This window comes from Rhamphochromis longiceps, linkage group LG14 (genome assembly GCF_057381845.1).
Source record: "Rhamphochromis longiceps isolate RC_006_pf linkage group LG14, R_longiceps_female_GT1.1, whole genome shotgun sequence".
Lineage (NCBI taxonomy): Eukaryota > Metazoa > Chordata > Actinopteri > Cichliformes > Cichlidae > Rhamphochromis > Rhamphochromis longiceps.
Genome location: NC_140570.1, coordinates 18,908,662 through 18,919,856, shown reverse-complemented (window position 1 = coordinate 18,919,856; position 11,195 = coordinate 18,908,662). Strand labels below are relative to the sequence as shown.

Genomic DNA, 11,195 nt, shown 5'->3' with positions numbered 1-11,195 from the left:
AGGACGATCAAATATCGCTGATTTTACTACAGAGCAGGACGGATTGTAGGGTAGCAAACATAGTTGAGAAACACGTTTTCAACACAGCCGGTTACCTGGGTGTAATGTTTTTCAGTTAAAAAGAAACATGGTCTGACTCTTACCTAACTATATAAAGAGTAACTGAAGGTTAAATGCAGCTAATATGTCCTGTTTTAAGCCAGGCACTTACACATCCTCTCCGCTGCATGTCAGCCACCATTGTTCTGGCAGCAACGGCGCTAGAGCCAGAGCAGGGGAGAGGCGAACTGGAACAAACCATTTTGGGGGGAGGGGTATCTATACTTTTGTTGTTAAAATGTTAAGTCCCAAACAAGTACTGAATGCTTTTTATATTTTTAGTAGTGTGTCACACAAACAACAAATATTCTCAAAAAAAAGTAAGAGATCTTTGAGGGGTGCTTTGATTCATTCATTTGATTCCGAAATGGGCTAAAATCACCCCTGGTTAAAGGACTGAATTGAAGGAAAAAAATGTCCATCCCGGTTTTCCCTCCAAGGCACGAGCGATAAGCAGAGTTCTGTCCTTTCCTTCTAAGATTCCTAATTATTTAAAGTAACACTCAGGTATGCCATTCAGCGTGTTAGTACGAGCTCGGGAGCAGCTTGGGAGAACAAGAAAACAGAGACTGCTTTAGGTTGCCTTCCCAATCGACTCAAAGGTTTATTTAGTACATAACAGCTTATATAGAGGAAAAAAAGGTTCGTGTGTCAGCAGGTTCCGGTACAGACCAAATAAGGAAACGTCTTCCTGCCTTGTGAGCAAAGAAGTATCCTGTGTGTAGTTTATCTCTTCAGTTACAATTTATGATCATCCCAGCAAAATACACTCCTAGACATAGAATACAGAGTTCTTTCATTAGTGAATTCTGAAACAAACCACCTGGCCTTTAACGAGCCTTTTTCTAAGAGATAAAGAAAAAGGGAGGATGGGAGTAAGGAAGTGGTCTCGTCTCTGTGGTGTTTTCGACCTTGGGGTACCAGCCTGTGAGTCTTACACATTAATTCTTGGGTCAGAGAGAAAGAGAAAAACAACTAGTAAATGGGCCTTATTGAGTAACAGTTTTCACTACAAAGCAATATCCTGTAAATGCTACCGTGGTATCAAAATATCACAACAGTTCCCTCCTTTTATCATGAAATGATAACATAGTATAAAGACAGAATGTAATAACATAATATAAAGACAAATCATAAACATAAAACAAATCATAAATGTAACTGGTCCTTCGAGCAAGCTTAATATCAAAAATTCCGAGAGCGTATACATGGTATCACACAACAGACAATAATCATCGAAAACATGCTGCAACGGTTACAAAGGCTACAATTAGTTCCTTCCATCTTCCAAACGTGTCCTGTAGCCACTTATGTAGCCACTGACCGTGACCTGCATTGGCAATTAGTTCTATCTTCAATGCTTCAAGTCTATTCATAGCTTGTGTGAATGAACCGTTAGGAGCGGTATTATTGGGAATGAAAGTACAGCATACATCAACGGTTACTAGACCACAGGTACCGGTCCAATTAACAGGTAAAGCTAATCTAAGGGTATTATTGCACATCCAATAAGCGTTAGGGATTGCTCTAGTTAGGCGCGTGACCATGTGTGATTTAACTAACTCCCCCCAGTCAGTATCATTTAATACACCCTCTGGGGGAACAATGATCGATTCTCCGCTCGAACTTGAACTGTGTGTGTGTTCCTCCAGATATGATACAACTTCAGCCACAGAGACAGCTAGCCATGTCTCATTACAGCGTGCACCTTGTTGTTGTTCAGGTGAAGCATCAAAGAGCTCTCTGAGTCTTGGCTCTTTCAGGCGTTGTGTGTTAATCAGTGATTGTGTGTGTATGTGGATTGAATTGGATCCTGGCGCTGGCCCGCCGGAGATGTCATCTGCTTGATCGACGCCTGAGATGGTCCGATTGGGCTGGTCTTAACCCTGCTGGCATGAATCCACTGAGGTTGTCCGTCTGTGAGGATGCTGGTTCTTCGTCACTGCCAGTACAGTCTGGGGCTGGAACACGCGCGGCCTCCCAAAGTGTCCTTGGTTTTAGCGACTTCACCAACACGCATCTCCTTGTCTCCACTGGTGGAACTGTGGAGGGGAAAGGCTGAGAGAGACAAACTTTCTGATAGTTATTATTCAGTTTTTCTACCAGGTTGTGAACATCAGTGGACAATGCAATATACATCACCTTCTACTAGCGGTGCCCCTCTGGAAGCTGACCATGGTGTTGGAAATAGTCTTATTTCAAATGGAAATAATTTGGTTACTGCAGATGGAGTCATAATGTATGAAATGGAAAATCTGGTTGTGGTAAATGCTGATGTTTTGCTTTTGAGCTACCTACATTAGTTCGCGCACATGTTAGACAGGTTGCTAATATGCTTTTTACTGCATGTGATGTTTTCTCAATTACAAATCTTGATTTTATTGCCCCTATTACCCCTCTTTGTCTGACATGACTCACACAGTGAAAATGTCGGGCAAGGACTGGCATCAGGGAATATGGGAGGGCAATCAAACCCTTAAGATTTTGTATAAGCCATCTCTGTCATCTAAGGTACAGTCATTATTCTCCCAATAGGTGTAATCACATGCAGAGGCTTGCTCTTGTATGAATTTTAAATCAACATTTGTTTCTAAATAGTCTGGGAGTGTAACAAGTGGCAGCTGTAGGGGCACAGATAATACTTCCTGCGGAGGTGGGAGCTGCAGCCTTGGCTGTCACGTCTGCTAAGGCATTACCTGTTGCTTCGTCTGTGTCAGCTGTACTGTGTCCTTTCGTTTTTACAACTGCAACGGCCGATGGCAGCTGTATAGCCTGCAAAAGTCTTTGCACAAGATCAGAATTAGCAATCGGTTTTCCATCAGCAGATCTAAATCCTCTTTGTCTCCACAATGTGCCAAAGTCATGTACGACGCCAAATGCATAGCGGCTGTCTGCGTAAATTGTCATACGCTTATCCAAATGGAGCTCACAGGTGCGTATTAAAGCCATGAGCTCTGCTTTTTGTGCTGAGTGAAATGGTAATGAGTGAGCCTCTAGTATGATGTCAGGCAATGTCACCACTGAATAGCCACAAAGAAATGAGTTGTCACTCGGCCTTGAACAGGACCCGTCCACATAAACCGTGGCTGAGTCTGGGATAGGTGTTTGCTCTAAATCTGGACGTGATGCTGTGGATTCCTGTATACGTGTCATGCAGTCATGATCGTCAAGCCTGTCTGAGCCATCCTGTCGGTCAGAAGAACACAGCATAGGATCAATAAATGTGCTGGCGAATTGGGTGTGCTGCTCGCTTTTATAGTGAGATTTGCATATGTTGTGTAGTTATGTTTGCTAGAATGGTCGTGACCTGGTGATTGGTGTGTAGAATAGTGTCATGTGAGAGTGTAAGCTTCTCGCAGTCCCTTATCATGATAGAGCAAGCTGCTACTGCCCTCAGGCAGGCCGGCATTCCCTGAACAATTCAGGCAGCACCTTTGAGTGGCGGAGGTCAGCACTCCCTTTAATGCATTGAAAGAGGCAGGCATTTCTGTGGACCACAGTATTCGAGGAGGCTTGTCTTTTTTACAACAGTCACGCAGAATGTGGTCATGAAAAGAACAGTCTGGTATCCACTGTCTGCAATAGTTCACCATGCCCAGGAAGGACAACATTTCCTTCTGTGTAGTGGGACGAGGGACGGAGGTCACAGCTTTGACCCTGTCTGCAGTCATGGAACGTTTTCCGTGAGACAGTGTGAATCCCAAATATTGAACAGAAGTCTGACAGTACTGCATTTTCTTTGCTGATGCTTTGTGGCCAGTCTTTTGGAGGTGCTGGAGAAGCATGTGTGTAGCAGTTTGACATAGTTTTTCACTTTCAGCACAGAGGAGGAGGTCATCCAGTACAGCCCTGGAGGAGTGAAGCTGTCCAGGGTAGCACGGACCACCATTGAGAAAGCAGCAGGGCTGTCTACCATGCCTTGGGGCAAACGAGTCCAAGTGTACTGCTTATTTCTATGTGTGAATGCAAATAACGGCTGTGTGTCTTCATGCACAGGTACTGAGAAAAAGGAGCGGAGCATAAATCCACCACGGTAAAATGTGTATGCAATGCATGTCAATATGCTGTGAACATCTGAAACGAGAGGTGGCAGAGGAATGTTGACTGCATTAATTTGCCTTAAGTCTTGTATGAAACGCCATACGCCAGGTTTGTTAGGCTTTGGCACAGGATTGACAGGAGTGTGGGCTTTATTACTCCTGTAGTCAATAAATCTCCTATCATGACATCTAGAGCTGCAGCTTTTTCCGTGGAAATGGGACACTGCTTGACATATACTGGCTTGTTGTATTTAAGGTATAAAGTCAATATAAGGTAGGTTACATCTATGTGTCGACATATTTCGTAACCTATGTCTGAGTTATGTAACAAAATCACTGTTTGACCTTAGAGAAACAAAAGTGTGGCTCCCAGTCATGGGATTACCTGGTAGTGGCGTCTGTACACGTTTTTTTGGCACAGTGTGTGACATAGAGTACCGGACAAAAAGGATGTTGAGTTCATTCTCTGCTGAGGGTCCAGCTGACACAGAGGATGTTCCTTCTCCATCATGTCGGTACATAGGGCAGAGAAAACATAAGCTGTTATCAGTGTCAGCAAACATTTCACCCTTTATGTTAAATGAAATACACAAATTCATTTTTGCTCTGGGTGTCTGCGGCTGCTGGAAAACTGAGCCACAATAAAAACACATATCTCTACTTTTATCCTTCCGTCCTCTGAAACTTCCTTGCTGTGCTGGAGCGGGTAATCCTGCATACATTAGTTTCTCACTTTCCTCTGAGCCTTCTACATCAAAATTCACCTTTATCTTAACACTTTTAGCTTTCGTGGTAGTATCTGCACTGGCCTTCAGTTTTACTGACCTGTTTTCTGGCGATAATCGTTCGGGATAGGGCTCCGGAAATAAATTAGAATGCATTGAACTTACAGTCCGTAAGTTGTAAACAAAGTCAGTCACATAAGCACTTCCGCATGTTCTGGATACGTAATCATGGAAGTCTTCGCCGATTCGCGGACGTAGGTTACAGGTAACCGGAAATGGGAGTCGTACTGAGCCGTTATTTGAGACTTTATTTTGTATTTTATTAATTTTTGGTTTTACAGGTACTTTAGATTTTTTATCGGACCTGTCTGTGGTCTTTGAATAATTCTGACCCATGTTCAGTGATTTCCAGAGGGGTTTACACGCTAGGAGGATTTATGTTAGTATTTTCGCTGCGGCACAGCTGAGGTCACTTTAAATTTATTGCTAGCAATTTTTGTTTGGGTGAGCAACTCTCACTTAACGAGCAACTTCTCGCTTAACGAGCAACTTCTCGCAAAACAACAGGCAACTTCCTGTGTCTTTCTGCTTTTAATTTACTGCTTTTAACCCTTGAGACCCGTGTTTTTTTTTTGTTTGTTTTTTTTTTCAAAAGAAAAATTAAACAATTAATTATTATTTTTTTTTTTTTTTTACGTATAAATGTGTTGTGTCTTTCCACTCACTCCACTTGATTATAACTGATTTATTTATAACATTTTATATAAAAGAAAAACGAGAAGCACATTAATTCATAGTAATTTAACATAAAATTGTTTGATAGTGTTAATTTGGAAAGCCACAACTCTAGCGGGTCCACCAACAAGGGTTAATTTACTTTATTCGGGGACTGAGGAAGTCGTCAGTGTATCTCTCTGGATCACTAAGTGAAACTTCGTCAGCATATCCCGTTTTTTTATGGATCGATCACTGAGAGAGGTATAATACGGTCTTTATATAAATATGAAAGACGCATATTTACCTTCTGTCAGCCAATCCCACTTCTGACACCAAATTGAAGGAAAAAAATGTCCATCCCGGTTTTCCCTCCAAGGCACGAGCGATAAGCAGAGTTCTGTCCTTTCCTTCTAAGATTCCTAATTATTTAAAGTAACACTCAGGTATGCCATTCAGCGTGTTAGTACGAGCTCGGGAGCAGCTTGGGAGAACAAGAAAACAGAGACTGCTTTAGGTTGCCTTCCCAATCGACTCAAAGGTTTATTTAGTACATAACAGCTTATATAGAGGAAAAAAAGGTTCGTGTGTCAGCAGGTTCCGGTACAGACCAAATAAGGAAACGTCTTCCTGCCTTGTGAGCAAAGAAGTATCCTGTGTGTAGTTTATCTCTTCAGTTACAATTTATGATCATCCCAGCAAAATACACTCCTAGACATAGAATACAGAGTTCTTTCATTAGTGAATTCTGAAACAAACCACCTGGCCTTTAACGAGCCTTTTTCTAAGAGATAAAGAAAAAGGGAGGATGGGAGTAAGGAAGTGGTCTCGTCTCTGTGGTGTTTTCGACCTTGGGGTACCAGCCTGTGAGTCTTACACATTAATTCTTGGGTCAGAGAGAAAGAGAAAAACAACTAGTAAATGGGCCTTATTGAGTAACAGTTTTCACTACAAAGCAATATCCTGTAAATGCTACCGTGGTATCAAAATATCACAACATGAATAATGTTGTAAAAAGGCAAAAAAACAAAAAAACAAACTAAAAACCCTCTTTCAATCCGGAAAGAGGAAAAAACCTAAATTGCTTTACTATCAGAAACCAATCTAAATGATTTGGAACACTCAAAATTAAAGAGAAGTTGGGTTGGCTAAGTTCTTTACTCATCTTATAATACAAAAAGTAGAGGATGGCCATCCCCATCCATCGTAATCTGCCTTTAACTATAGAAAAAGTTGTAAAAGAAAATGAAGGATGCTACATTCTTTTCTCTGGATATCTATTTGGAGAATCTATTTCTATAGGATGCATTTATGGTCCAAATTCAGAAGATATCTCTTCCCCCCCCCCAAAAAAAATCTCTTAACCCTTGTTTCAGCCATAGCCTCTCCATATATGGTATTGGGAAGTGACTTTAATTGTGTATCTGATCCAAGGGTTGATGAATGTAAAACAGAGGGTGACTTATCACTAGGGATGGGTATCGTTTAGGTTTTATCCGATACCAGTACCAAACCGGTACTTTTGAAACGGTGCCGGTGCTTAAACGGTGCTCAAACCGGTGCTTAAAGAATCAAGAACACAAACTTTGTCCAAAAACCTCTCATGTTCAGCTGTTTTTTGTAAAAAGATAACAATGTTAGCCTTTTCTGCAGCTATAGGGCATGGCATCACTCTTGGCTGGAAGCAGTGCTTAATCAATGGAAAAAAAAACACCAACTTTGTCCAAAAACCTCTCATGTTTAGCTGTTTTCCACTTTTTCTTTGGTCATTTTAGCCTTTTTGGCCAGGGTGAAGGGAGTATCTGCCATCAAACAAGAAGGCAGCCGCATGTAACTACGACGGTGTTTGCTAGTTCACCTTACTTGCATTAATTTAATAACATGGTTAATAACACATAAAACACTGAAAAAAGCCACTGCTTTGAAATTCATATGAGCTGTTCGCACTAAAGTAAAAAGCACCATCACTTCATGCGGATAGCCCCTTTGGCGCCAGCTGCGGTCTCAAGGCTGGAGCTGAACAACAACACCCTGATAACGACTGTGTTTAGTCTGTTCCTTCCCATTCCATGCAAGGCCACCTGGGTTGGCTGGAAGACTGTTTACTTAGCCTAGCAGGGCGAAGGACACTGTCTCAGCTGAACTCTGGACACGCACACACTCATCCCCCCCTCCCTTTCCAAACCCCTTTCTACACTTATTCCCTTCTGATGCTGCACCCTTTACCCACCCCTGTTGCTTGTCATGTGTTTCTTTGGTGTATTAAGAGTTTTTTCATGTCCTATGTGCAGAGGTGGGGTTTTTTTGTTTTTTTTTTCTGTTCTCAAACTGATCTCCCTGTTGGAGCTCAGTCTGGGGGGAGTTATTTTTCTTTCTCCTTATCTTTCCTCATGTGATGCATTTTCCATTGTTATACCTCTCTGACCTGTCTTCCCCATGTGATGGTTTGTGAAATGTATGTATGGTCGGAGGGTAAGATGGCGCCGCCATTGCATGCAATAGGTCGACAGCCTTATGAAATTTCCCCTTGTGGGACTAATAAAGGTATATCAATTCAATTTAACCACTCATGTGTCTAATTAGCCACATTTAGCTTACCGCTGTTGAGAGGGATGCTCAGTGTTTACGTGACGCCATGGCTCAGTAAACTCCCCATTTTCACTCCGTACTCTACAACAACCAATGCAAACCATACTTGGTGAACAATATCAATTTAAATGGTATTTCACTCGTTAGAGGTTATTTTCTCCAGCTTACCAATAAAAAAAGTTTTAGGCCGTCTGCTGTGCTCGGATGTAGAAAGCAAGAGACTGAAAATATGGGAGCAGGCACTGAGGGAGAAGAACTGCCTAGAGCTTAAACAAGAGGAGTGGAATAAAACAATAGGCTCTCATCAGAGCTCATCAACACTTGGAAAAACGTAACTCTTGTTTAGCCAAAACACACATCACATATAAATCTGTGTCCCTTTCATGTTTAAATAAATATATTTTGTTTCACTGTCATTGAAGAAGGACAGTAAGAGCAGAAACAATGAACATGACATGTTTACTTTTTTCTTTTTTTAAAGATGATTTTAGGAACTGGTTAATGGTGTTCTTGTTTTCTTCCCCCTCAATGGTGAAAACAAAATTCCATACAAATCAAATCTCAGCCTCTTGCACCATCTTGTGGACAGTCAAACATGAGTAGCAAAGTAATATTTGTTAATATAAGCAGGCACAGGTGGCTGTTCAATTTACTGCATTCCTGCTGTCATATTTATGCCATTACACACCACAAACTGTCCAAACTAAAACACAAACATTCAACACTGGCTGGCATGTTTTATATAGAAGGAGCTCAGTTTTCTGGCATCATGCTGTTGTGTTTCAGGTCCAGGCCTGGCGTTCATACCAGGATACCCTCAGGCTGTAGCCATGATGCCCCTGCCTCAACTGTGGTCCATCTGTTTCTTTGTTATGCTCATTCTCTTGCGTCTTGATTCACAAGTAAGACACACACAACTTTGAAACTTTGCATTTATGCGTTGCTATTTACTAAGTGTTTTGTCCATTTTCTGCACAGTTTGTTGCCATGGAAGTAGTGATGACGTCCTTTGTCGATATGTTTCCCAAAGTGTTGCGCAGAGCTGGCCGAAGGGAGATTTTTCTCCTTCTCTACTGCCTGATATGTTTCTTCTCTCAGCTTGTCATGGTTACTGAGGTCTCAATGTAATGTATCACTGCCAAAAAATGTTTTAGAAATGTGTGTAGGGGTCTGAAAGAAAATATTTAAAAATTATATATCCTAAGTTTCTGATTTTAGATTTTAAAACTAAACACATATGAAATATCTGTGTCATTGTGTCTAGGGAGGAATGTTTGTGTTCCAGTTGTTGGACTACTATGCTTGTAATGGAGCCTGCATCCTCTTCCTATGTGTGTTTTGAACTCTGGCACTGGGTTGGATATTTGGTAGGTGTGCTCTTCCATATCGTTCCCTAGTGATGTCGTGGTGATGACATGATCAGGGAAATTTTCTCAGATTTATCTTTTGGACACTATAGACATTATAGTGCCGTTTAACACCAAGTGTGATCAATATATGTTGTTTATCTTGTTTGTTTTCCTATTAAGGAGTAGATCGGCTGTATGACATAATAAAGGACATGACAGGAAAACACAAGCCAACTACTTCTTTAAACTCTGCTGGCTCTACCTCACACCACTGGTCTCACTAGTGAGTTGAGCTGTAAGTGTTAGGATGTCAGCACTCAATTCGCCACCAGCTAAACCATCTCCTTTTGATTTCTCAGGCTATTCTTTCACTGAGTACAAGCCTCTGACCTTTAATCGGTGGTACATCTATCCATCCTGGGCATATGTGCTGGGGTGGATACTGGCCCTCTCCTCCATCCTGCTTGTTCCAGGATGGGCCCTGTATAAGCTGGGCACTGAGACTGGGACTCTAAGTCAGGTGGGATGATTATGGTATAAGATTAAATACAGTGTGGGAAATAATTATTTTATCCCCTTCTGAATTTGAAAGTTTGTTCACTTAGAAAGAAATGAACAGCCTTTATTTTTTATGGTTGTTTCATTTTAATAAAGACACAATATCAACCCCAAAATTAATAAAATAACACATTACGTGAAAGTTATAAATGATTTGTATGTCACTGTTTTAAATACAGTGGGGCAAAAAAGTATTTAGTCAGCCACCGATTGTGCAAGTTCCCCCACCTAAAATGATGACAGAGGTCAGTAATTTGCACCAGAGGTACACTTCAACTGTGAGAGACAGAATGTGAAAAAAAAATCCATGAATTCACATGGTAGGATTTGTAAAGAATTTATTCGTAAATCAGGGTGGAAAATAAGTATTTGGTCAATAACAAAAATACAACTCAATACTTTGTAACATAACCTTTGTTGGCAATAACAGAGGTCAAACGTTTACTATAGGTCTTTACCAGGTTTGCACACACAGTAGCTGGTATTTTGGCCCATTCCTCCATGCAGATCTTCTCGAGAGCAGTGATGTTTTGGGGCTGTCGCCGAGCAACACGGACTTTCAACTCCCGCCACAGATTTTCTATGGGGTTGAGGTCTGGAGACTGGCTAGGCCACTCCAGGACTTTCAAATGCTTCTTACGGAGCCACTCCTTTGTTGCCCGGGCAGTGTGTTTTAGATCATTGTCATGTTGGAAGACCCAGCCTCGTTTCATCTTCAAAGTTCTGACTGATGGAAGGAGGTTTTGGCTCAAAATCTCACGATACATGGCCCCATTCATTCTGTCCTTAACACGGATCAGTCGTCCTGTCCCCTTGGCAGAAAAACAGCCCCATAGCATGATGTTTCCACCCCCATGCTTCACAGTAGGTATGGTGTTCTTGGGATGCAACTCAGTATTCTTCTTCCTCCAAACACGACGAGTTGAGTTTATACCAAAACGTTCTACTTTGGTTTCATCTGACCACATGACATTCTCCCAATCCTCTGCTGTATCATCCATGTGCTCTCTGGCAAACTTCAGACGGGCCTGGACATGCACTGGCTTCAGCAACGGAACACGTCTGGCACTGCGGGATTTGATTCCCTGCCGTTGTAGTGTGTTACTGATGGTGACCTTTGT

At 41.7% G+C, this 11,195-nt stretch overlaps 1 long non-coding RNA gene across 1 annotated transcript; it reads right to left on the bottom strand.

The window, feature by feature from the left end:
• Positions 1-4,535: 4,535 nt before the first annotated feature.
• On the bottom strand, positions 4,536-10,329 carry LOC146653918 (uncharacterized). Its single transcript, XR_014907174.1, has 2 exons — positions 4,965-10,329; positions 4,536-4,638 (listed from the first exon to the last, which is right to left on the bottom strand). It is a non-coding gene; the product is annotated as an uncharacterized LOC146653918 (long non-coding RNA).
• Between the last annotated feature and the right edge of the window lie 866 nt (positions 10,330-11,195).